Source organism: Echinops telfairi, unplaced genomic scaffold (assembly GCF_000313985.2).
Source record: "Echinops telfairi isolate 266 unplaced genomic scaffold, ASM31398v2 ScPeMD7_7410;HRSCAF=8448, whole genome shotgun sequence".
Classification (NCBI taxonomy): Eukaryota; Metazoa; Chordata; class Mammalia; order Afrosoricida; family Tenrecidae; genus Echinops; species Echinops telfairi.
In genome coordinates this window covers 19935374-19960009 of record NW_022111310.1, presented here as the reverse complement: position 1 = coordinate 19960009, position 24636 = coordinate 19935374, and the positions used below count along the sequence as shown (strand labels likewise).

At 46.2% G+C, this 24636-nt stretch overlaps 1 protein-coding gene across 1 annotated transcript in view; it reads right to left on the bottom strand.

Annotated features, from left to right (window-relative positions):
- PAPPA (pappalysin 1) overlaps positions 1 to 24636 on the bottom strand; it is a 238737-nt gene that overhangs the window by 116760 nt on the left and 97341 nt on the right. The window lies entirely within an intron of this gene.

Below are 24636 nucleotides of genomic sequence, written 5' to 3'. Positions count from 1 at the left end.
CTATAAATCCTTGTTCAGACTCATGCAGCACATACAATGACTCTGAATGCAGGAAGATCACAGACCAACGGGTGGAAAGTCTTATGGATCCAGTGGCAATGCAAGCATCTCAGCCCTGGTGTGGGTCTCCATGTGGCTCCTCCAGCTCTAGGACTCGAACGTAGTTCCATGTGTCTTGTCATCAGGAATATGAAGCAGAGTGTGTGTGTGTCCCACCTCTAGCGAGCTACTTATCTCCATAGCGCCTCCAAGCGTCATCAAGCAGCGGTATGATTAAAAGGCTAAACTCGACCCCTTCGCTCTTAATAGTCTCAAGTTGGCACCACATGCTTTAACTGCCACAGTCTCTGCAGTCCTCCTGTGTCCTTTGAGAAAATCGATAAAGGTCACGCTTTTGAAGTCCTCAAAAAATGGTTGCCATAATGTTCTGCTGCCCTCCGTTGTTCCATACAGCTGAGAGACCGGGTGGGGTCGGGACAAGATTCATTCAGTCTGTCTTTTTCAGTGGAGTGCTCATTTTCTAGAAACGTTCTTTTTTCTCTGGAAGAAATGGCCTCAGCTCCAAGAGCCCAAGGCAGACGGACTCTCTGTAAGTGGACAGACACAGCTGATGCCTCCTTTCATCCTCCAGACAGATGAAATGCCATGCCTACATTCCTGAGGCATGTCCAAAGGACACCGCTTGAGATAAGGAGGAACTGTTAACCTCATTTGAAGGTCTGGAAAGCCAAGTCTTAAGGAAATGAGAGTTGTTTATCTTAAAGTCTAAGTAGAGGCCGGGGTTCAAGCTCCTGTTAAGAGTTTGTTTCCTTGACATGTCACAAAGCCCGGATGACCTTTGATTTTCCCCTGATTACTGGGTAATCTTGGGTATGCGAACTCACCTGATAATGCCTCAGTTTCCCCATCTGCTAAATGGAAATAAGGTTATAGCTTAGACTGCCTCAATCATCCAGGTGCTAAATATTATCAAATAATATAATAGACTGAGAGACATAAAAGTAATACAAGTCTCAATGGTGTCAGTTCCGTTCTTAACAATGATGATCGTGGATTGAGAAAGGGATTGGAGAAGTCTTCTTTATTGAAGTATTGAAGTATTTACCTACTTGATTCTAGCTCTAAAGATAGTTTTTATCAAAGAGACAAAGTGTACAAGAGGATACACAGGCTATTTCAAATACAAATCTGAGTACAAAGAGGCAAGTGCACACACACACAAAGTAAAATCCAAAAGGAAATGTTTATGTATAGTGGGGCGTTTCATTCCAAATGGGCAAACATGGATTTACTTAGACTGACTACAAACTTGGTTAATTTATGACATCCCTGGAACCCCTCAGATAAATAAAAGAAATAGCGAAAGATCTCATTGTTGAACAGGGAGGAAAAACTCAAGTTACTCATGTCAGCTCAGCTCAGCTCAGCACAAGATCTCCGGGATAACTTGCGCTAAGAAGCTTGTTCTCGCACGGAGGCACACCAGCTTAAGGCCCCTGAAGACCGCATAGTCATGAATTACTGGTCACTGCAAAGACTCATTTAAACCAATGTGTTCTCCCAACACGGACTACAATAACGTTTTCTCTTTGGAACAGTGGGGCAACTCAGCTGTGAGTTTCTTCCCCAAAGACAAATATGACTTGCAGACAATTCTTTAGTAAATTCTCACTGCGTATGGGATTTGGTCATTTTCTAAAGCTTAATTTGCAAGACCCTTCACAAGCCTGACTGTCTCTGCAGTTTTCCAAACCAGTCGTTCCAATTCTCTTATCTATGGCCTTGCACTAGGGACTCTGGTGGTGTAGCAGTTACGTGTTGGCCCACTAACCACAAGGTCAGCCATTGGAAACCACCAGCCTCTCCAAGGGAAAGACAAGGCGTTCCAACCCCATAAAGAGTTATAGTCTCGGAAACCCACAGGGACAATTCTACCCTGTCCTATGGGATGCTGTGAGGCAGACTCAACGGACTGCAGTGAGTGTGATCTGATTTGGTTATGCCCCTTGCCGAGGTTGTTCCCTGTGCCTAAAATACATTTTCTCTTTCACTTTGCGAACTCCTACTGGATCTTCCAGTTGGTGATCCATTCCACAGTTAGCTCCTGCTCTGGTTTTAGCTATTGATTTTGAACATCTTGGTACTCTATACCCACATACAGTCACTTTGATTTCTGTATACTATCTGGGGAAGTCCACGTGTAGAGTGGCCATGTGTGTTGTTGACTAAAGGTACTTTCTATGAACAAATTCCTTCCTTGTTGCTTCCAACGTCTGCATTCCAATTGCCAACCATATCAATGCATCTTGATGGTATCGTTAGTCAATTGCAGATTGAAGATATTGGTAGCATCTTTCCATGTATTTATCACTAGCTCTAGTGGTTGCTGCAAAAATTTGAGTAATAGTTGTGTCGATTGGATGTCCTTGTATGTGGACAGATATAATTCTATCACAGACATTTTACTTCAAGATAGATCCTGGAAATGTCCTTTTTTGATGATAAATGCAACTTCATTCCTCTTGATTATTATCATTCTCAGCAGAGTAAACAGCATTATTTTCTTTTTCAAAGTGACTAACACCAATCCATTTCTGCTCACTAACACCTAAGCTATTGATCTTTATACATTCCTTTTCATTTTTGATGACCGCCAATTTTCTTTGATCCATACTTTGTATGTTCCAAGTTCTGGTGGTTGGTGAATTTTTGCAGCTGTTTCTTCTCATTTTGAGTGGTGTCCCATCCGCAAATGAAGGTCTTAAAGCTTTACTCCAACTGGCTTCACTCCATTCTCACCATGATGATCAACTCTACTGGGAGAAGGCAACTCTTCACAGACACAGTGTCTGGAGAGACCAAATCACGGAGAATGACATCATGTTTGGCAAAGTAGGGGGTCAGCATATAAGGAAGGCCCTCAACAAGATAGGTTGACCCTGAGGCTTAGCACCCTTAGGGTTCAGGTTCATGGGTTCTGGGTTCTGGAGCTGATCTAAATCCAGACTGAGAAAGGAGTGCAATGCTATGTTAAGGAACTTAAGTTTTGTCCTACAGGACTGGGAAAGGTCTTCTGAGCAGCAAAGTTGCATTATAACAGTGATTTTTACAGTCTGATTGGTTTTTGAAATCATTTTATTGGGGGCTCTTTACATTCTGATTTTACTTACCAAGTGTACCATTTACTATTTGTTCCTGTTTATATCATTCATATTCTCAATGATATAAAGAAAAATGATATATTAACTGAGGGCAGGAACAAATTATTTAGAATTTGTAAGTCTCCATTTCCTAATTTAGAGGCGTGTTTCAAAAGAAAAAAATATATATATATCTTGTGGAATGTAGTAGTAAATGTAAGTAAGGTCTAGTGGTAAATGTAAGTAAAACACTCAGCATGTGCTCAATAATCAATGAATAATTGTTCCTGATGATAGTCTTGGACTAGAGATTATTTCACTTCACCTGTGGAAAACCTGAGGATTTTAAAATCAAAGTGCTTTACTGGCACCTTCAGAGAAAATTATAAGTAAAGCAAGATAAGAAAATTGGCCCTTGACCTCACAGTAGATAACCCTTTCCACTGTATCATGCTATCTATCTTAACAAGCTTGGGCTTTCGGAATGTAATTCTGAAAACAAAATAGCTTGTTACACTCAACCATGTTTCAATATTCCTTGTAGGCATCTTTCATGGCTCACAATAGCCAGTGGTGCGGGCTGAATAGAACTAGTCCACGTAGATACTGAAGCAACCATGCCTCCAGCCACCCACTAAAGAAACAATACCCTTTGTAACTACAGAAATGAAAGTTTTCAGAAATGGGATCTGGATTTGGTTTCGAATTCAAGGCAAATAATTAGAATGTGAATTCTTCTGAGATGGGCTAGGTAGCTCATCTACCTCATCACAATGGGTGGTTTTACTCATTTTTTAAACTTCATGTGGGGAAATTAGTGTCTATTTCTATTCCATCCTTACAGGGAATAATGATTGGCAATTTTCCCCAAAAAAGGAAGAAATTGCATTTTCCAAAATGTTGTGCTGTTCCTTTAGGGATGGGTCCAACTGCAACAAGCTTCATGTCACATAATATTTTATCTAAATAACAACATCAACAAAAACACTCCAAACTGCACAATCTGTGTCTAAATGATTGTTTCTTGGAAGAGGAGAAATCAGAGTATTTAAGCCCCGAAGGCTTTCGATGGGAAAGATTGAGGTGAGACTGGCATGTGTTACTCCTGGAAATGAAGTTATCTAGACAGCCCATCATCTATCTCTCAAAGGCTTCATGTCAAACTCATCTCGGTGACCACGTTGAATCCTATTAAACCTGGTTTCTCCTTACCCTCCTCAGCCAGACCAGCTTGCCCAGTGTACAAAATACAGCTGGTGTAGGGTTCCTAAGGTACCATGAATCTGCCAACAACCTTCAGAGGCCGATTAGGTCTGCTGAATTTGAGGAGTTCAGGTTCGTGGTTGGGTCCTTGAAGGGCTGGCCATCTACCAAAGTTGGCCAGAAATGCCTACTTGGGCTTCCCTTTGACAGAAGCAAGAGCAGTAAAAGAAGACTGTGTCTGGATTCCGTCTTCATGCTCTTTGCTCTAAATCCATATTCAGATCGCTTATGGACTCGAGCACTCTCAGGACAAACTCAACGGTGTCTATATGGCTCTTACAACATCCTCCTGACTGGCTTTGGGTGCCCCGCCCCCCCCCAATTGTAATCCCTTCTCGGCAGTGTAGTTGTCACTATTACGCTGCTCACCGCACTAGCCTCTCAGTTTTCTCTGAGTGCTTCCCACCTGGTTCCTCCACCTGAACATCCTCTGAAGCACAGAAACTATAGTAGGCCCCTCGCCAAACGAAAACCCCTCAACAGTGTTTTATCTGACACGGAACAGAATCGCAAGTCTTAATCATGTTCTCAAAGCCTTTCCTTTATCAGACCACCCCCTAGAACTACCCCTCTTCCTCACTGCCTTTCATTAGTGCATTCATTCATTCAACCATTCTGTAAATATTCATTTCTCAAATAAGCCAAATTGCTCTAGGAACTTGAACTTGCTGTTTATTTTATCTGGAACTCCCGTTTTTCTTTTCTTTTTACTCTGGCTCTTCTCCTGCCTTCCTCCTCTTCATCATTTAGGACGTGGTTAAAATATTACTTCCTCAAAGAACAACCCTGTCTTTAGTAAGTGCATGTTCTACATCTCTGCCCTCAGTTAGTAAATCATTTTTCTTTACATCACTGAAAATATTATTTATGCTCAAGAAATATTTATCTTGGTTCATGTTGTTTCATGGAAGCTTGTCTCAAAGTGTGCCTCTTTCTCTTGGATGAAGAAAAGTAGCACCTATTGTGTGATGGATATATATTTGTTGAAGAGAGAATAAATGAATAAAGGACGGAACAGAATTTGGGAGATGGTGGGATATTTCTGGGCTGGAGCCTCGTCTCACTTACATGTACATTCCTAGCACTGAAGAAATGGGTCCTGGGTGGTGCTGATGATTAAGCATTAGACTACTAACTGACCAAATGGTGATTCCAGAGGTACTTCGGAAGTAAGAACTGGCAATCTACTCTGAACACCTTAAAAACCACACAAAGCATAGTTCTGCTCTGCACAGATTGGGTTCCCGTGAGCAGCATCAACTTGATGGCAGCTAACAACAACAACAACAACAACAACAACAGTTCTTGGGAAGGTGACAATGTCATCACAGGGGCTCAGTAAAAGATGAATAAGAAAGTCCTTTGGGAGTTCTAAATGCTCTGTTCTTTATTGGCCTGAAGATGCCTGGAATCGGATCTGAATGTTTCTGCAGCTTGTACTCTTGGAATACTTTTTTAATTGAACCGATTAATGAGAATGTGGTCATATTAAAACCCAAGCCACATTCCAGGAGAAAGTCCCGTTGTATGTAAACTATCACATAATAATGCTTATTTCCTATGAGACATCATGCCTCACCATCTGTCTCAAATATTGTTGTGTTGTCTTTTTGGAACAGACTTTGAAAAGAAATGGAACCTTTGGAGAGAGAGAGTGGTGTCCACTAGGTAGAAATTGAATAGAGATGTGACAGTCTTATGAATTGGAACCTAAAGATGCATTTATATCATCTTGAATTTAGAATAGTTATTTGAATAGCCTGAAATGATTATAGGTGAATATAACAATCCTAATAAAGGCAACACATTCAGTACAGCAGACAATTTCAAGTCCTGTAGGGTTTTTGGGGCTCCCTATGCAGTTATCTCAAAATACAGACCCCACAGAACCCAAATCACTGGAATTTTTGTCAATTCTGACTCATATAGATGCTATAGGGCAGAGTAGAACTGCCCCACAGGGGTCCAAGGACTATAATTCTATATGGAAGCAAACTGCCCTATCTTCCTTCCTGAGAGCAGCTGCTGGGTTCGAACTACAGAGCTTTTGGTAACAGTTGATCACGCTACCCACTTCACTCTGGGTTCTTCAAGAGATGGAGGGAGGCTTAAATTCAGCACCCCAGTGCAGTATCATGTGCAGCAGCCTAGTACAACAACAAGCAGGGGGTCAAGAGATAGGGGAGGTCTAGATGCGTGCCCACTATTCTGCTCCATGATTTTGGACCATAACAAAATACAATACAGAAGAACTCCGATTAAAAAAAATTAACAGAAAATATTAAAAGCCAGATCAAGCTCAAAGTGCATCAGAAGGGAGATCAATTTACAACATTTTAACCATTCAAGTCAGATTTATCATTTTAAACCACTATAATCATCTCTCCAATACTCATTCAATATTTTCTGTCAAAGGTTTTATCACAGCTAAAAAGCTAAAAGCAGTCCCGTGTCTACATCGACACCTCTTTTTTGTCTCTAAGGCACCCTCATGTAAGCTCCAAAATGACTGAAATTGTAGCAATTCTTTCTCCCTTTGCTTGACCAGTCACCACGATGGAGCCCCGGCCGTGGTAGAGGGACCCTGGTGGCATAGAGATTACCCATTGGGCTGCTAACCACAAGGTCTGAAGTTCAAAACCCACCAGTGTGTCTGTGGGAGAAAAAACAGGTCTACTCCAGTAAAGAGTTACAGTCTAAGAAACTCACAGGGGCAATTACTACCTTGTCCTATAGCGTCACCCTGAGCCAGCACCAACTTATGGCAGTGAGTTTGTTTGTTTGTTTGTTTGTTTATCCTAGTGGCAAACTGGTTCCGCATTGGGCTGCAAGGTCAGCAGTTTGAAATCACCAGAGCTCCCAGGAAGCAAGACAGGGCTTTGAACTCCCATACAGAGTTATAGTCTCAGACGCCCACGGGGGCAGTTCTACCCTGTCCTATAGGGTGATTCTGGCTCAGCATCGATTTGATGGCAGTGAGTTGAGCAGATAGACTGGGTAACCTGTTGACCCGCGGACTGTAAAGTCAGTCGTTTGAAACCACCCACTGCTCTGTGAGAGAAAAATGAGGCTTTATACTCCAGTAAAGATTTACAGTCTCAGAAACACAAAGGGACAGTCTTACTCCGTCCTGTAGGGCCCTGTGAGTCTGACCTGGCTTCCTGGCAGTGGGTTCTGAGCGCCTCCTTGTCCTAACTGGTGGGTCACACTTGGGCTGCGAGAACCACCAGCTGCCTCGTGGGAGAGAGATGCAGCTTTCCGCTCTCATCAACAGCGACCGTCTCAGAAACCTATAGAAACAGCTCTTCCTTGTGCTAGGAGGTGGCTATGGGTCAGAGCCAACTGTGGCAATGAATTTGAGACGTTCGAGTTTGATTTGTCCTGGATCCAGATTTAACTCAGCACGCTAGAATGGCTGGTTGGACCTTCATCGATTTCCCTAATTAAAATGATACCTGTTATGCCATAAGTCTGTTTGATAAATAAGTAATTATATTACCTGCTCCATGCTAGGCACGATGCCGTATATTTCTATTGTTATCATTAGTTGCCAACCCGTCAATCTCCACTCTGGGGACCCCATGTGTGCTGAGCTGACTTACTCCATTGGGGACTGTGACCTTTGGGAAACATGGCCAGACCAATCTTCCAAGGGATGCCTGGTTGGGTTCAAACCCTTCACCTTTCAGCTAGCAGGTGAACACTTCACCATGTGCGCCACCCAGAAAGCCCTATGGGTGTGGTGCTCTTATCGCCACTTTACAGGTGAGGGAATCAAGGTTTAAAGAGGTTACATTTCTGTCTGCAGTTTCCCAAACTGGGAAATTTAGGCTGAAACCCAGAGGTTTGATTCTGAAGTCCACTCCTTTCTGCCCACCCATGCTGCCAGGTCAGTGCCCTCTGTGCTGAGGCAGATGCGGATGGGCTAGGACTGGCCATTCCGCATCTCTCTGGGTTGCTGCGTGATTGTGTGATACTTGAGGCCACGCCTGATGGGCCTGTGGTCCCCTCCTGGAGCTCCAGTCATTTGCTGAGCGTTGGTGGGCAGGATGCTTCACCTCGCGTTGTCCCCTGGGTCCTCTTGGACAAAGAGGTGAAATCATGACTATTTCCTAGATAACAGCAACAAAAAACCCCAAACTCCCTGCCATCAATCAATTCTAACTCATAGTGACCCCATTGGAGAGAGAAGAACTGCCCTGGTGAGTTTTTGCTACTGTAACTCTTTAGGGGAGTAGAAAGCCCCCTCTTGCTCCTGCAGAGATGGCTGGTGCATTTGAATTGCTAATCTTTCAGCTAGCAGCCCAAGGAGTAATCAGGACACCCGGAAGGCTCAGGAGGACAAAATGCCACACTGTGTATCAAGCAAGGAGAACCACAGCTTGGCACAGGATCAGTTTCTTTAAGCCAAGAGACTGGCTTTCCCTATGAGGGGAGCAGGCGGCATTGTGCTCCGCTTAAACTGCTTGTGCTCAATAACTGAGGCTTTGGTTAAGCGGTTCTGATTTTTTCAGCAGTGGAATCTGAGTTTTTGTTGGCATGTGATCGAGCACACTGGGGCCAGCCTCCAGCCCCACAGTCCATTAGGGAATTTACGAGGCGAGATGGGGACCCACAGCTCAAGTACTCTGTTCAGACACAGCACTTACAAAGCCATCAATTTCCTTAACAAAGAGCATGGGCTCAAATGCCCCTCAAAGCAGTCTTATTTACACAGTCAGCCACTTCCGTTTGAATTCTCTGCCTGTGGGGTGGCGTACCTGCAGGCCTTTCCAGCTACTAGTTAATTAGGCTCCCCAGAGAGGAAGCTGGAAGGCGACTGAGATTGAGGATTCAAATGCAGGTCAATTTCTGGTTATCAGAGAGTCCTGGGGGCTGATCTAAATGCACAAAAGAGACTTCATCTCACATCCTTTGGGTATGCTATCAGGAGAGAACAGTCCCTGGAAAAGGACATCATGCTTGGTAATGTGGAAGGGCAGCCCAAAAGAGGAAGTCGTTCGACAAGATGGACGGGCTCTGTGGCTGCAACAATAGGCTCAAATATGGCAATGGTGAGGACGGTGCTTCCTTCTGGTCAGTTCTTCATTCAGGTCGGCCGACTTGAAGGCATCTACCACCAACATCGAACCCACGTCTTCTCTTATAGTCCAGGGTACCTGGACCCGCCGGAGAGTTATCCTCAAAGATACGACCTTCTCTGTCTTTGAAGAACTAGGTTGGTTTATTTATCCCCCATGGGCTGTGATCTTCAAGGTCAGGACTTCAAAACCACCAGCAGCTCCATGGGAAAAAGACAGGGATTTCTACTCCCATAGAGCTTTGGTTTGGGAAACTCACAAGGGGGAGTTCTACCCAGTCCTATCGGGTCACTCTAAATGAACATCCACTTGATGGCAGAGAGCCTGGTTTTGTTTGTTTGTTTCTGTCTCTAAAACCAAAAAAAGGAAGTTACCATTTGAACCTTCTCTGTTCAAACACAACACAACCAAATTCTCTGCCATCCGGTCAGTTCTGACTCACATCCACCACACAGGGCAGAGTATAACTGCCCCCATGAGTTTCCAAAAGTGTCGATTTCTAAGGGGGCAAAAAGCCTCCTCTTTCTACCTCATAGTGGCTGAGCTTTTGGGTTTCTGAGACTATAAGGACTATAATGGTTTTCCCAAGTAGAAAGCCCAGTCTTTCTCCCTCAGAGCTACTGGTGGTTTCGAACTGCCAACCGTGCAGATCGCAGCCCAGTGAATAACCAGTTCCAAGGCTCCTTAGGCTACCAGAAGGTTAAAAAAAAAAAAAGTTCATGAGCGCATTAACAGTCAACATTTAGGCTGTGCCTACTAGCTCTGTAGGAGCCCCGGTGCCCGGGTGATGATAAGGAGCTGCTCACCGCAAGGTCAGCAGTTCAACACCAGAGGGAGAAAGAGGAGGCTTTCTCCTCCAATATAGAGGTACTCGCAGGGCAGTTATACGTTGTCCTATGGGGCCACTATGAGTCGACACTGCCTTGATTGATGGTAAGGAGTTTTTGTTTGCTTTTCCTAACTCCGTGGCTTATTAATGTAATATTAGCATTCTGTAGATGAGAAAATTAAAACTACCTCTCTCCCCACTTCGTGGCAAAACTGGGATTTGAACACAAGCAATCCAGTCATAGTCTGACACAGCTACCAATGTGTGCTGTGCTATCTTGTCTGAGATGAAAGAGCTGGAAGGTGAAAACCCTGCAATTCAAATGGAGCTTTATTTGACTCAAAAGACCAACAAAGTTCTACTACGCTTTGCTGCCTGAAAAGTATAATGACATCGCATGAAATACATTGTTCGATTGTTCATTTATCCTATATTTACTGAACTACAACTTGTTTGCCTGAGCCTGGACTAAGTCAGGCCTGCCAAGTGTACAGATGCATTGTACAAAGTCTCAGCACTCCAGGAACTCAGAGACGAGTGAGAAGGGCAAGTCAGCGATGCCTACAGAGCACTGTGCTGCGCTGTGTGAGATGCTGCAGGTGCTTCCCAACCCAGTCTTACCCAGATGGTAAACCACTTCCCTAAGGAGGTATCACCTGCCCTGAATCTTAGCAGGGGGCCCAGGAGATGAAGAGGAGGATATTGCAGGTGGCGGTGGGGTGCTCTCTGAGCAAATGAAAGGCAGCCAGAAACAGGTGATGGGTGTAAAGCACATAATGATTACTATTGGGAGCACAAAGAACCAAGGGCTAGGTCATATCACGCAGATCTAGAATTCAAGATTTACCCTAAGGGCACTATGGAGTAAGCCACCAGGTACTGTCACATGGGGCAGGTGCAAAGTGCTATCTGCCTTTTCGGAAGGTGGCTAGGCTTACTACTGTGGTGATTAAGCTTATTCTATAGTTATTAAGAATATGATGATGCCATATGACTCAGTCTCTACAGAGAAAGACCTGTTCCTGGAAGAGATCAAACAAACTTAAGAATCATCCAACTGGACAGGCAAAGACCCACAACCAGAAACCCATCAGAGTTCTGCTGAAAAGGTCGAATCAAGAGCTGAGGGAGCCCTGTGGGCACCGTGGGTTAAGCACTGGGGTGCTAGCCATTCTACTCTGTCCTGTTGTGTTGCTGGAGGGCAGTGGGAGCAGGGGCCAGGGGCGGAAAGTTGGACAGAGAGGAAAGACTGATTTGGGAAATGAAAATGAACAAAATGGTGATGTGCTGGACCAGGGAACTGACAGAGAGGAGAGAGTTAAGGATGTTTCCCCAGGCTACCCATCAAAATGTCTGATTTGCTCATAGCACCACCAGTTGAGATTTAAAAAGTAGGAGTTGCAGCGGGTTTGAGGAGTGTGATGATTATGTTTCCTATCATCACATGTTGAATGGGAGGGCCTTCAAGGGGAACAACTCAGTGTTCTGGTTCATAGGTCAATCACAAGGATCCAGGTTGAAGAGAGGGGTTCTGAAATCTCCTGGGTAGAGAGAAAGTGGGAATGAGAAGTGAGTTCGTTATGGAACTTTGGCGAAGGCTAATATTTAAAGGGTGGATAGGAACCATCTGAGAGGTTAAGGAAGAGTGGATGGAAAAGGCAACTCAAATTTCAAGTCAAGGAGACAAGGACTGAAACATCTACTTAACCACGCTTCCCTGAGTGATGATTCTCATCTCTACTTGATCTCTTCCAGTGACTACTTGCAAGCCACATTAAATGATTGTTTTTAATAGCTATACTAATGGATGTTTATTGATCATTTTCTGAATGATAAGAATCCCTGTTGGTGTTGTGGGTTCCATGTTGGGCTGCTCACTGCAGGGCCAGTGGGTCAAACCCACCAGCTGCTCCTTAGGAGATAGATGAGGCTGTCTGCTCTGGTGAAGGAGTTCTAGTCTCAGAAGCCTATGTAGGATCGCCCGGAGTCAGAATTAACTCAGTGGCTGTGGGTTTAGGTTTTCTGAATGATGATAATTGTCTCAAGCCCTGATAGTTGGAATAAATGGCTAATGAATGGAAGAATACAACTTTGCAACCCAGTAAGGTGAAGAATCTTCCCCTCATTTCACACTGGGGAAAAACTGCTCAGGAGCCCAGGTCTAGCCTGGAGGACCCCTCTCGTTCCTTCATTCCCTGTCAGGTTGACCGGCGTCTCCCTTCCACCCTCTCTGGTTTCATTCTCTTGGCAAAAAGCACAAAGGCAAAAGGGAAAGTCCAGGGATTTAAGACATTCATGCAACTCTTTCGTTGGTCATGAGGCTGAACCGAAGTTTTAAGTGTGGTTTGTGCTCCTGAACTGAGGGGCCAGCTCAAGCTCGAGCCCTTCCACAGCTCCCCAATGGTGGTTGCAAGCTTCGTTCAAGCTTGTGGATCATTTGGGCCGGGTTTCTGACTGGTGTTGAAAGCTACAATCACTCTGATTTCTTTTCAAGTCAGTTTGCCAAAAGCACTGCTCAGCCCTTGAAGAGCATCCCATTTGGGAAGGTTAACCTCCTGAAAACACTGTTTCTAGCATGCTATATTCCTGCCCAGAAACCACCACCATTTGTTTACCTAATCAGACCCTAACTCCTGCCTACTCAACTACCTCACCCTGTGACATCCCTCCAGTAGCTTTCTGCGGACGAATCCAAGCGCAGGACTCAAACAGACTCTCATGTCAGACCTTTACAACCGCAGAACACAACGCCACACCTGGTTTTACCTGAGCCCAGTTTGTCCAGGGAGATTTCCCAGACTCATCAACCCGCTTCCTGGCCAGGGCCTTTCCTTCTCTTCCAGGATGCTGCCCCTCCCAAGAGCCCATTCGCATCCCTAATGGACGTCAGCTTCTGATCCCCCCTCCTCTGCTTCTGGCCATTCCCCTCTGCCTCCTGCCTGGTACAGTTTTGTATACATAAGGTGCTCCATGTAGACAAAACGAGGGTGAGATCCGTCACATTAGTTTCCAGCTGCCTCTGCAGGACCACGGAGCAGCAAGAGCTCTGACTGCACTGGGGGCAGACCAAGGGCGGGGAGTAGTTTATCGTTTCGTGGTTTGCGTGGCACATGGACATCCAAAACCCAGTCACTTATAAATTAGAGATTTCAGATTTGCCCTGTCTCAATTTCTTTCTGGTACTTAATCAGGAGTGGCTCAGGGAAAGTCAGCTTTTAGTGTCTCCCTCTGTTAAGTAGTTAATGATCTGTAAACAAACACTTCAGAGCATGTTTTTAAAGAGACCCTGGGATTCTTTTGTGAAGTGAAGCCCTCTTTGGAGATGTGAATTGTTTCCCTTTCTCATTATCTGTTTGCTGGTAGGCTGTTTAGTTCTTGAGGGTACACATTTTATTAGATAGTCTTAATGATGGAGAGGTGGCATAAATAAGTAGTTAAGCCTGAGGGCATGAGAGCCAGCCTCCCCTAGGATGCCCCCCCCCCCCAAGAATCTCTTACTGGGGGCTTAAGCAAATAGTCTGGCTGAACCCAGATTTCCTTATGTGTAAGGCCAGCACAATATTAACCATACCTGAGAGGACCCATGTGAGTCATCAAAGGGGTTAATAGGGAAAAAAAGCATTAAGTTGGGTGGAGTGGAGCAAGTGGTCAAACACTGGGCTAGTAACCAAAAGGTTGGCTGTTCAAACCCACCCTAAGGCCTGGTGACCGACTTAAAACTCCAAAAGCAAACGCACTGCCCCTGACTCGACTCTGTCCAACTCATCACGCCCCTGCAGGCCAGTGCAGAACTGCCCCTGTGGTTTCCAAGCCTGTAATTCTTGAGAGTAGAAAGCCCCATCTCTCTGGACTCTCAGACGTGGCCAACCTCACGGAGCGCAATTCTTCTCTGACATACATGATGGGCCTCCCATGAACTGGAACCGACTTCGGATCTGCGAGCAATGTCCAGAAGGCCCTCCAGTTTTCCCACGTAGACTCAGCCATGAGCCTGCTTGTGCTGACCTCCCTTCTTGCTCGCTGCTGCTTCCCCAGGCTTGGCACAGTGCTTGGCACACATCGGTCCAGGGTGGGATAGAAGAATGAATGGTATAACTCAGCAGCCCCCTCGCCCATCTTCTGCCTGGGTCTGACCACACACACTGCTGCAAGCAGCCGACGGACACTGCAGGCCCTACGGTAAGTGAGGTTTTCACCCAACCCAGACTGCCCATCCATCATTTTATTTTAGGCACATTACTTCTCTATCCAAAAAGAAAAGGAGGATACAATTAGACCTATATCCCTCACTTGCTGAATATTTCAATTTCCCCCAGGGCACTTCCTTCAAGAGGAGATCACAGCTCATGAATATTAAATATCTCTTACAACCCAATATGGCCCCCAAGTAAAGGCCGAGTCTGGAGCTCTGAAAAGGCCCTGACTCCCAGTCCGGGGGGCCTCTCCCCTATCCCCGGGCTACCTCAGACGTAATGGCAGATGCACAGCGAGGCACACATGTGTGCAGACATATTTTGGGCCACTTTAAACTCCACAAAGATGCTCTTGTTCTTGCCTCCCCAGATCCACCTGCCTTGGACTCTGGCTGCCTTTCAAAGGCACACTTCAAAGTATGGTCGTGGTTCCTCGCATTCAAAGGAGCTCCAAGTCGGTTCCCCTTCCCTGAGAGTCAGCAAGCTGACCCTGGGCGGAGGGCTAGAATTCCTCCCTTCTGGCGTCAGAGGCTGTCCTGTTTCTTTTCATTCCTGGCCTGCCTCTCTGTGGGGTAGGCCTCCCAGCTTTCCAAAGGCGGTGGTAAGCCCTGGGCTGAGGCGGGCTGGCAGGTTTGATCCTAAGCGGTGCTGACTCCACGGCGTTTGAATGGGCCCATCAGACCTCCCGGTTGAGGACTTCACATCTTTGGTCCTGCCTGGCTCATCAGCCTTCCGCCCCATCGCTTCCTTTTCCTCCTCTTTTGTCCCCGAGGTGACCCCCTTTGACCCTCTGAGCGAAAGGAATTCCTTTCTCCTCCCCAGGCCTTCATTTCTTTTAAAATGCACAGTTTAAAAACAATAACGATGTGGGATTTAAATTCTGGAAGTCAGAGCTGAAAGGGCCCTGGGAGCTCATGAACTCACTCGTATCACTCTGTGGTGCGGGAAACTGAGAACAAGGAGCTGTGATGCCCTTGCAAAAGGGTCCCAGAAATCTCAGGGCAGTGCTGAGTCAGAGACCCAGTCCAGTACCCGCCATCACGACCACCACCACCTCTTCCTCCTCCTTTCTTTCTTTGGCCAGAGACGGATGGGCACTGTGAGCATCACTCACAGTTGAGACTGGGAAGGAGGAAGGAGACTAGGACAGCATGGTAATTGGCATTCTTGAGTGTCCACTCACAGCCATGCCAAGGCATTACTTCAGTCCTTTTTAACACAGAACTGGAGGCACATCCTATTGTCCATTCTGCAGAAGAGAAGACTGAGAGTCAGGGAGGGAGGGAGAGCTGCATAAGATGACGCAAGTTGTAATTTAACTCCACACTCCTCCCTCTCCAACACTTGACCACAACAACAGGTTTAAGCGTCAAAGCCACCCAACGCTAAACACAATTTGGCTTCCATTGATGGAGGGAGAGTTGAAAACGAAAATTCAACACAAGGCATAGGCTGACCCTACATGGGAGCATGGGTTTGCTATGGTGGAAGGTTTATAGGGTGATCATAATGGAAAGTTGTTGCTTTCCTGACCCATGAAAAGGGCACAGGAAAAACATACGGCATGCATTCACTTTGTTTCTGGTTATAGCCCAATGGCATTAAAGCTGAGAGTGTGGATAAGAGATGCATTGCCCTGCTTTCTCTGGAGTTTGTTTGGATATCGGACAGAGCGTGGTCTTTAAAGGCAGACCCACTAAGCTTGAAACCCCTTGTCTAACATGCTTGGTGGTATGTTGGGGGAGGAATGGGAAGGGTTCACGTCAACCAACCCCTAGTGCCTGTTTCTCCATCAGCAACACGAGTATGATTATTCTGATTACACAGGGCTCCTGAGAATATAAATTCTTTATGAAAAGATTTCTTCGCCCAGAAGCTGGTACTTAGAAGTAAGTACTTAGAAGAACTTCAAGGTTGACAAATGAGCCTCCTCTCTTGGAGCTGTCCAGCCCACGTTGTTACTTCTGGCCAGGTGACCTTGGCCAAGAACCTTACCTCTCCGCCCCTCAGCAGGATACGTGTAGTTCTTGCCTCCCTTCCCGGACGGAGATGGTAACATTCTGTTTCAATTAGGGCTGCTGATCGGGTGGACACAACATCCAGATGAATAATCTCAGTAACCCAAAGGACAGGCGGGGTGGCAAGTGCACATATGACACTTGCGAGACACGGTGTTAAAGGTTTGACCCAGCTAAACTCATGTCACCCTCACAAAGAATCCAAGGAGTAGGAACCATCACGAGTCCACTTTCTGTTGAGAAAAACTGAGTCCCAGATAAGAAATCCTAGAGTTGGTAGTCTAGTGCTAGCCCCATGGTCCCATGAGTCCACACAAGCTAACTGATGCGTCATCATCATCTGAGCCTTGTTCACTGCCACCAAGCAAATCACGGAGCGTTCCCTTTGCTTCTTTCACAAGCCGCCCTTGGTGCCCTTGGGTGGCGCAAACAAGTGCTCATCTGCCGCTAACGAAAAGATGGGTGGCTGGAATCCCTAGAGACAGCTCAGGCGCAGGGTCTCATGGCCTACTCTGGGAAGCCGGTGTCGTGGGTGGCACTGTATCCCATTCAACTGTGTGTTCTAATCCCCAGCGTCTACGTCTATGCCTATGCTAAGAAGAGGCTGCAGTGTTTAAGGCTGGTGGTTCAGACCCAGCAGCTCCATGGAAGGGGGAAGATGAGGCTATTACAAGGTTTGCCGTCTTGTTAGCCTTGTGGACAACTCTACTCCATCCTGTAGGGTTGCTATGAGCTAGAAAACCCTGGGCAGCAGTAGGTCTCTTGCTTTTATGCCTGGGGTGATCATTCCACCTGGAAATGGGCGGCCTCCATCATGTTCACGAGACAGGGGCCGGGCAGGATGTGTCTTGAGTCCATCCAGTCTGAGATAATCAAGAGAGTAAACAAGCCATGGAGCAGCAGAGATGGGGAAAGAGAGATGCCAAAGCACAGGAAGACTGCCCAGGACAAGAAGCTCAGAGGAGACAAGAACCTTCCTTCAGAGCAGATGGAGAAAGAGAGGCTTTCCTTGAACCTGCAGACCGCCAGCATCTTAAACTGTGATGCATAAATACCCGTGTGTTCAAGCGGGTGTTTCTTGTGGTGTTTCTGTGCTGGCAGCAGGAGGGAACTAAGCCAGTCATGGGGGATTTTATAAAGCACAGTTCTGTCCTGACCCACAAGGGGTCGCTAGGAGTCGGAACCCCTTCTACTCAACTCCTCACCTGCATCCCTTTCCCCACTGCCCACACCAGCCTCAACCAAGGCCAGCCTCGTTTACAGAAAGCCTTTCGGGGGTACGGACTCTGTTTCCCACAGACTGAGGTCCGCCTACATAAAGGACTTATATTTGTTTGTTTTCTTAGACGATTTTAATATTTGTGTAAGGGGAGAGGAGGACCTTCTCTTACGATTTCACATTGTTAGAAAGGAGAAATAATAATAAACGTGACTCCCAGCAGGACCTGCTCTCCCTCGCTCTTCCACTCCCCTTGCCTGGCTACCACATGCTGCTTCCTTTCCATCACTGTTGCTCTAAAGACTCAGCAGCACATCCACCTGAGAGGACCGCGACGAGGCGATGCAGCTCCTTTTCCTTTCTCCCCTTGGCTCTCCGGGAAGGCCAGGGCAGCCTGACAGAGGGGTGCTGTGACCACTGTGTACCCCTGCGCCCCCGTCCCTGCGGAGGAGGAGCAGTGACTGGTGAGACAGCTGATTGATTCCTGCTTCTCTGCTTATCTGCTTCACACACTTGAGCCAGTGGGGGTGCTAATTGAGTGATTAGCCTTGGCTGGACCTCTGGGCTGGGGATGTGATGTCAGGCCTGAGACAAAGGGAGGGATTGTGGGGAAAGAGACACAGTCGGGAGGGATCGGGGCAACTTTGGGGTCTGATGTGCCATTTTCCGAGCTATATTTTCAACATCGAGCTGGATTGGAAGCCGTTTAGTATATATTTGACAAATCAGGGATCTTCACATCTCCAAAGAACAAAGAAGCCTCTTCAGAACCCTCAGTCCCATCCCTCCCACTTCACAAAGAAGTCGAGGCTCCAAAGAGCTTAGCACTTGCTGAAACACTACTGAAGCCCAGATATGCCAAAGAACCGACAGTGGTAAATCAAAACCGGGCCCCAGGATTCGCCACAATTTCACCTCCTGTTATGAATCCAGTGTCATTTCAGAAGGTAGCATATTTCCAGCACTGGCTCAAGATATATTACTAAGCATAACCCCGTTTGGGATGTTTCCCATTTTGTCTGACTAATTTGACCAGTATCTCCCCTCCTTCAGCTTTTATCAGCAGCCTGTCTGCATTTTATGACTCAGTGCTTTAGAAACAGAGTCCCCCACGGCTGGTGAACAATGCCTCCAGCCAATGCTTGGGAGGGGGAAGAGCAGCTGGGGACTTATCATCTTACTGATACCACATTTTTCTAACAGGCCACCTCAGGCCTGGGGTATGTTAGATTTTAAAAAGGGGGACAAAGACAAGATAATTTTTACACTGCTGGGAGATGTACCCAGCATTGTCTAAACAGCTTTGTGGGTGGTGTTCATTTTAACAGGCTGCTTATTTGGGGGGGGGGACGGGATATGGGCTCCTGGGGGGGTGGGAAAGTGGGGAAGGGAAGTTCCAGGGTGCTGTGCAATAACACAGTGGCACCTTGGGAATACTTCCGGATGTGTGGGCTTCTGCAACGGGAATGGGAATGCTACCATAAATCTGTCACCCACCCTCACATGGGTGTTACCGAACCCAGGGAAAACATGAGTCCTTGTCAATGATCAAGGGACAAAAAAGGAAATGAAGTAAAAATATACAATGAAAGAAGTGCAGAACCAAGGGAGGGAGGAAGGAAGGGAGAGAGGAAGTCTCTTCAATGGGGGAGGCAGTGGTAGGGTAGAAAATGCAGGGCCCTCTACCTTAGTCCGGAGGCGGTGGGGATCGTACCTCTGACCCCTGGGCCAGTTAACAGATCATTGTAAGTCCCATACCGCTCATTTGGAAAGAAGAGGCCTCATATAGGTGTGTGTTCAACAGAGATGCATGCCACAGATGGGTTTATAGACAGTGGTTGTTACTGAAACAACTGCTCTCTCCACCCGTACCCCCTGCCCCACACGGATACTGAGAAAAGTAACTGATGTGCATCAAGCGATCCAGCATGCAAGGAACATGCCAAGCCTGCCCAGCATGCCATCTCCACAGTCTCTAATGACAATGACTTTCACTCAAGATTTTAAGAACGGATTCTGGTTAAATTAAGTGGAAAACAAAACAGGAATGAAGAAAATTGAAGACATAAGGAAAACAGTTTGTCCAACAGATTAATGGACCACACATCCCTCTTCCTCCATGAGCCTGAGGCCAGAAGAACTAGATGGTACCTGAATGGCTCTCTATGGTACCAGTCTAAGCAGTCAGCGTGTGGTATAAGTGAAACGAAACTCCGCTCAAACCAGCGAAGTAGTGGAGACCCTTCTCTGGACACTGTGCATATTACAGAGGGCTTTGTATTCCATTACATGTAATTTGTTACATTAATTATTCTATTCCAGTATGCTCTGCAGGTATGCCACCACTACCACCTGCTCTGAAAGGGATCACATCAGAAGGTTCTGGATAGGAAAAAAATGTGGAACAAATCCATTGAAAAAAAGAATTTACTGTTTGAATGGAGGCCAATGGAACCCTGACTGCTGTGGCTCATAATCACTTTTCAGGCCTGGAATTGAACTGTGGCTTAATTTCAACTAAACAATAGCAAGGGCTTTAAAGTAAACAATAACACTTGAAAAGTACACACTTCTCAGAATGATCCATCAGGTGAAAGCAAAGGGGCAGCATCTGCCCAAGAACAACACTCAGAAGGGCAGGAGGCACAGACATGGAAAACAGAGGGGAGGAGGTAGGATATTACATCGTGGGGATTGCAATTCATGACATGAAACAAAATGTGGATGGATCACTGAATGGAAATTGATCTGCTCTGTAAATCTTCACTGCAATAGCAATGAAAAATCAAATAAACCAAAGAACCGCCCACACACCTACACAACTGAGGACAAATCTCTGCAAGGGCTGAAGATCCTGGACAAGACTCTGACCCAAACTAAGACCCTGCAGAGTGACTGGTAAGCACAGCAACTGCACACTATGTGGCAGCGGTGGAAAAGAGCTCTGTGTCTCGGGTCCCCACTGTAGCTACAAATGACACTGAGAAAATGAGATTCTTGGATTTTAAACGACTCTAGTGGAAGTTGGTTCTTTTCTCATTGGGATAGTTATTCTACAAATCGAGGGAAAGAATGCAGATAATAAGTATCCAAAAAGATGGCTAAGTATCTTCCACAGATGGGTCCTCGGATTTCCCCCTCTTTTCCTGGTTGAGGGCATGGAGCCTTAGTCAAAGCTGCACGTCACAAGCCCAGAGTTTCTTTTCTTGCAAGCCTGTTCTCTTGGCCACTGTCTTGAGCAAGGGAATGACTAGAACAGTGTCCACCTCAGCAAAGCTCCCCACACGCCAGCTCCCTTGCTCCGACTCCTTCAAGCTGGATCTGCTAGGACCCGAAGGTCAAGGTCTAATTTGTAGCAGCTCCTTTTGCAGGAAGATTGTTTTCCAGACTCAAGACCCATGAGATTTGTCCTTGGAGTGTAGCCCTGGAGGATGCGATCTCTGCACTGGCCCCTTTCATCCTGGACTCTTTTGTGACTGTAAGACTCTCTACAATTCAGGATGGTCAGTATGTGGTAAGAATGAAACAAAACACTCAAAACAGTAAAGTAGTGGAGAATCTTCTCAGGACACTGTTCACAGCACGAAGAGTTCTGTATTGTAATGTCTGACATTAATTCTTTCACAGCACTATGCTCTAAGGCTCTCCAAGATCAATATCTATCTCTTTTGCAGGTGACTTACCATAGTCTGACTACATTGGTGATGCAGATAGCTGATGTGCTTGTCTGCTAACGGAAAGGTTAGACATTCAAGTCTACCCAGAGTGGCCTTGGAAGAAAGATTCAGTGATCCACTTTCTAAAAATAAGTCACTGAAAACCCTAGAAAGCACAGTTCTTCTGCTCCGACACGTATGGAATCAGCAGAGGTAGCAGACACGTCGATGGGACTTTGATCACAGGGAGCTCCAGGCTAAGAGCCTGGCTTTCAATCTCAACTCGATGAATTAATCCTGTCTACAGGTTCGCCTTAGCAGATCTCCCTGTGTCTGGGCTTCTTTTTTGGAAAAGTATGATAATAAAACAGAATGTTGTGAGAGTGAAATTTTACAAGTGTGCTTGCCATATAATAGTGAGTATCATCATCATCATCATCATCATCATCATCATCATCATCATCACCATCATCACCAGGATACATAGAGTGGCAGTGAGCCCTGGTGGTGTAGTGGTTACGAATTGGGTTGCAATCTTCAGGGTCGGCAGTTTGAAACTACCACCAGCAAGTTTGAGAGAAAGACTGAGCTTTCTACTCCTGTAAACCGTTACGTCTCAGAAACCCACGGGGGTCACTATGAGTCAGCATTGGCTTGATAGCAGGGACTCTGTTTACTTGTTTGTTTGTTTGTTTTTGGTATCTTCACCCTCCTGGTTCCTCCTTCCCTCTTGGTCTGGTCCAAACCAGTCATTTTTCCCAGAAGAAAAGACTAAAAGATACAGGGAAGCCTTTAGTAACTGAGTCCCAAAGCAAACTAGGACAGAATCTGCAGTTCAGTAATATTTCTAACAGAGTTTCCCAGCCCCCATCACTATTTGCCTAAAATTCAGTTCTTTTCCCCAGAAATGGTGATCTATGTCATTTAAGGTTCACCTCCTCTCTTCATCCAGCTGCAAACAGTGAAGACTCTCAAAGCCATGGACCATGGGGTGGCACACCTTTTAGGTAAAGGGTCAGAAAGCAGCTACGTAAGCTCTGTGGGCTGTCTAGTTTATGTCACCAGGACTCAACTCCATTGCTGCAGGGCAACAGAAACCCTAGAGGTGACACAGAGGAAAGAGTGCGTCTGTGTTCCAATTGAATCTTATTTACAAAAGGAGACAGGGGCCCCTGAGCCACAGGTTATGGACCTCTTCCAGGTCGATGAGTTCCTGTCAGAAGCTTCTTTCATTCTGGTTCATTGCTGCAGAATCCCAAAGCCACGTAGAACATGGACGCCAAGGCGGTTCATCTCCACACCCTACCTTCTTCCCAGAAGCATTTAATTTAATGCTCCATTTGCTGCCTTGCTGGTGAGATAGGTGTGAAATGCTGGTGGGGTAGCACTTCGAAGATCAAAACCACCAGCAGCTCTGAGGAAGAGGGACTGGGCTTTCTACTCCTGTAAACAGTTACAGTGTCAAACAGCCACAGGGAGCTGCTATGAGTCAGCACTGACTAATGGCAGTGAGTTTTATGAGTGAGAGAAGTAGGTCTTTTCCAACCTGGTGTGGGCGTAAGGATAAAGAGGCTGACAATAAACACAGGGGTCTGGTTCAAGAAAAGCCCAAGGAAAATAGTCATAAACCTCACTCTAGCAGCCATACAACTGAGGGTACTGAGCAACCTCCTAACCGATGGACCTCCCAGACCTCCTTCCCATTGACCAGAGGGAAAACTGAGGCTCCCATTGGAGAAGCGATACTGTAAATTCTAGAACAGGGATGAGTTCCTGTTCTGTATTTTAGTCCAAGGCTCCTTGCACTCTATCACTAGACTAATACCAAGTTTCTACTGGGAATCCTACTCACATCAAAAGAGAGAGAAATCTTTAGCTTACAACACACACTCACTTACAAACAAAACCCTTGTGCTTCCCCATCTGTGCCTGATCCACACCCTGTACTGACCATCTCTGCTGTGTTGCTCAGGGCTGGCTGATGTCAAGCCAAGTAGTAGGTAGGTGCTCAGTGTATGTGTTCTGAGGATTAAAAGGTAAAGCACGCACGGCCTTCCCCTCATGGAACTCATAATCTAGGAGCAGAAAGGAAGGTCTAAACACACCCCAGTAATTCGCTGCAGATGTGAGGACGCGATGACGGCTTCTCCCCTGTAGCTCTCCCAGAAAATTGCCTTTCAGTGAGAAACCTTCGCACCAATGTTTTCAGCCCCATTTCCCCTCTGTAGCTGCCCCTTCCCACTCAGATAGAGCACCTCTGTCTTTTGTCCTTGCAAATGAATTGTGATTCGTTTTCACCTCCAGCCCAGGGGATTAGCTGAGGGCCCTTTGATCTTCAGGTATCGATTTGCATCTTAAAGGAAGTATGATCTCATCTGGACCAGCTCAAAATTCCATCCCTGCCCCCAGCCCCTGTCGGTTTACCAGCCCCAGGCTGCCCTGGGCCTCCCAAGTGGCGCTGAAACAACAAGACCAGCCAGACTCTGAGAGAAGGCCGTGGAAAACAAATCTCCCATCAGGCTCGCTAAAGGTGGGAAAAGGACGATTGTTTTCTAAACATAGGCTCTTCTGTTAGCCTTCTCTCTCAACCAAGGTTCCCAGTCTGTAGAAAGGACCCCAGTCCCTTGTTCCTGGGCCCTAGATCTAGGTGGTGGTGCAAAAGGAACGGAGCACGTGCTTGAGAATCAGAGAGAATCAGCTTCAATCCTGCTTCTGTCCTCCTCCCCTCTGGCCTGTGCGACTCAGAACAACTTGTATACGCTCTCTGGCTGTTTTTGTTTAACTCTCCAAAGGAATCTTTCTGGCTTTTGATATTTTTTCATTTCCAATGGGGGGGGGGGGAGGGGCTTAAAACTACTGTAAAAGTACTGAATATTACTATTCACCCTGGATCAATGAGGGAGGAACAATATACCAATAAGTACACTAAAGCTTGATTTTTAAAAAGGTACCTGTCCACACTATCAGTTATTAGATTATAAACTCCATGAGAGCAAGGATAGTCACTGTGCTTTCTTTCTGTTATTAAACACCTTCATAGTCCCTGGCATCCAAACTAGGGTCTTTCACATGGAAGTCACTAAAGAAACCTTTGTGGTCTGAAGAAGTGAATTATTTATTTATAGTTCTGATTCATTTGGAGCCCCTGCTCAGTGTTCTCACCCTTGCCGAGTCAGTTCTGACTCAGCGACCCTCTAGGACAGGGTACAACTGACCCTTGTGGGTTTCTGAGAAGGT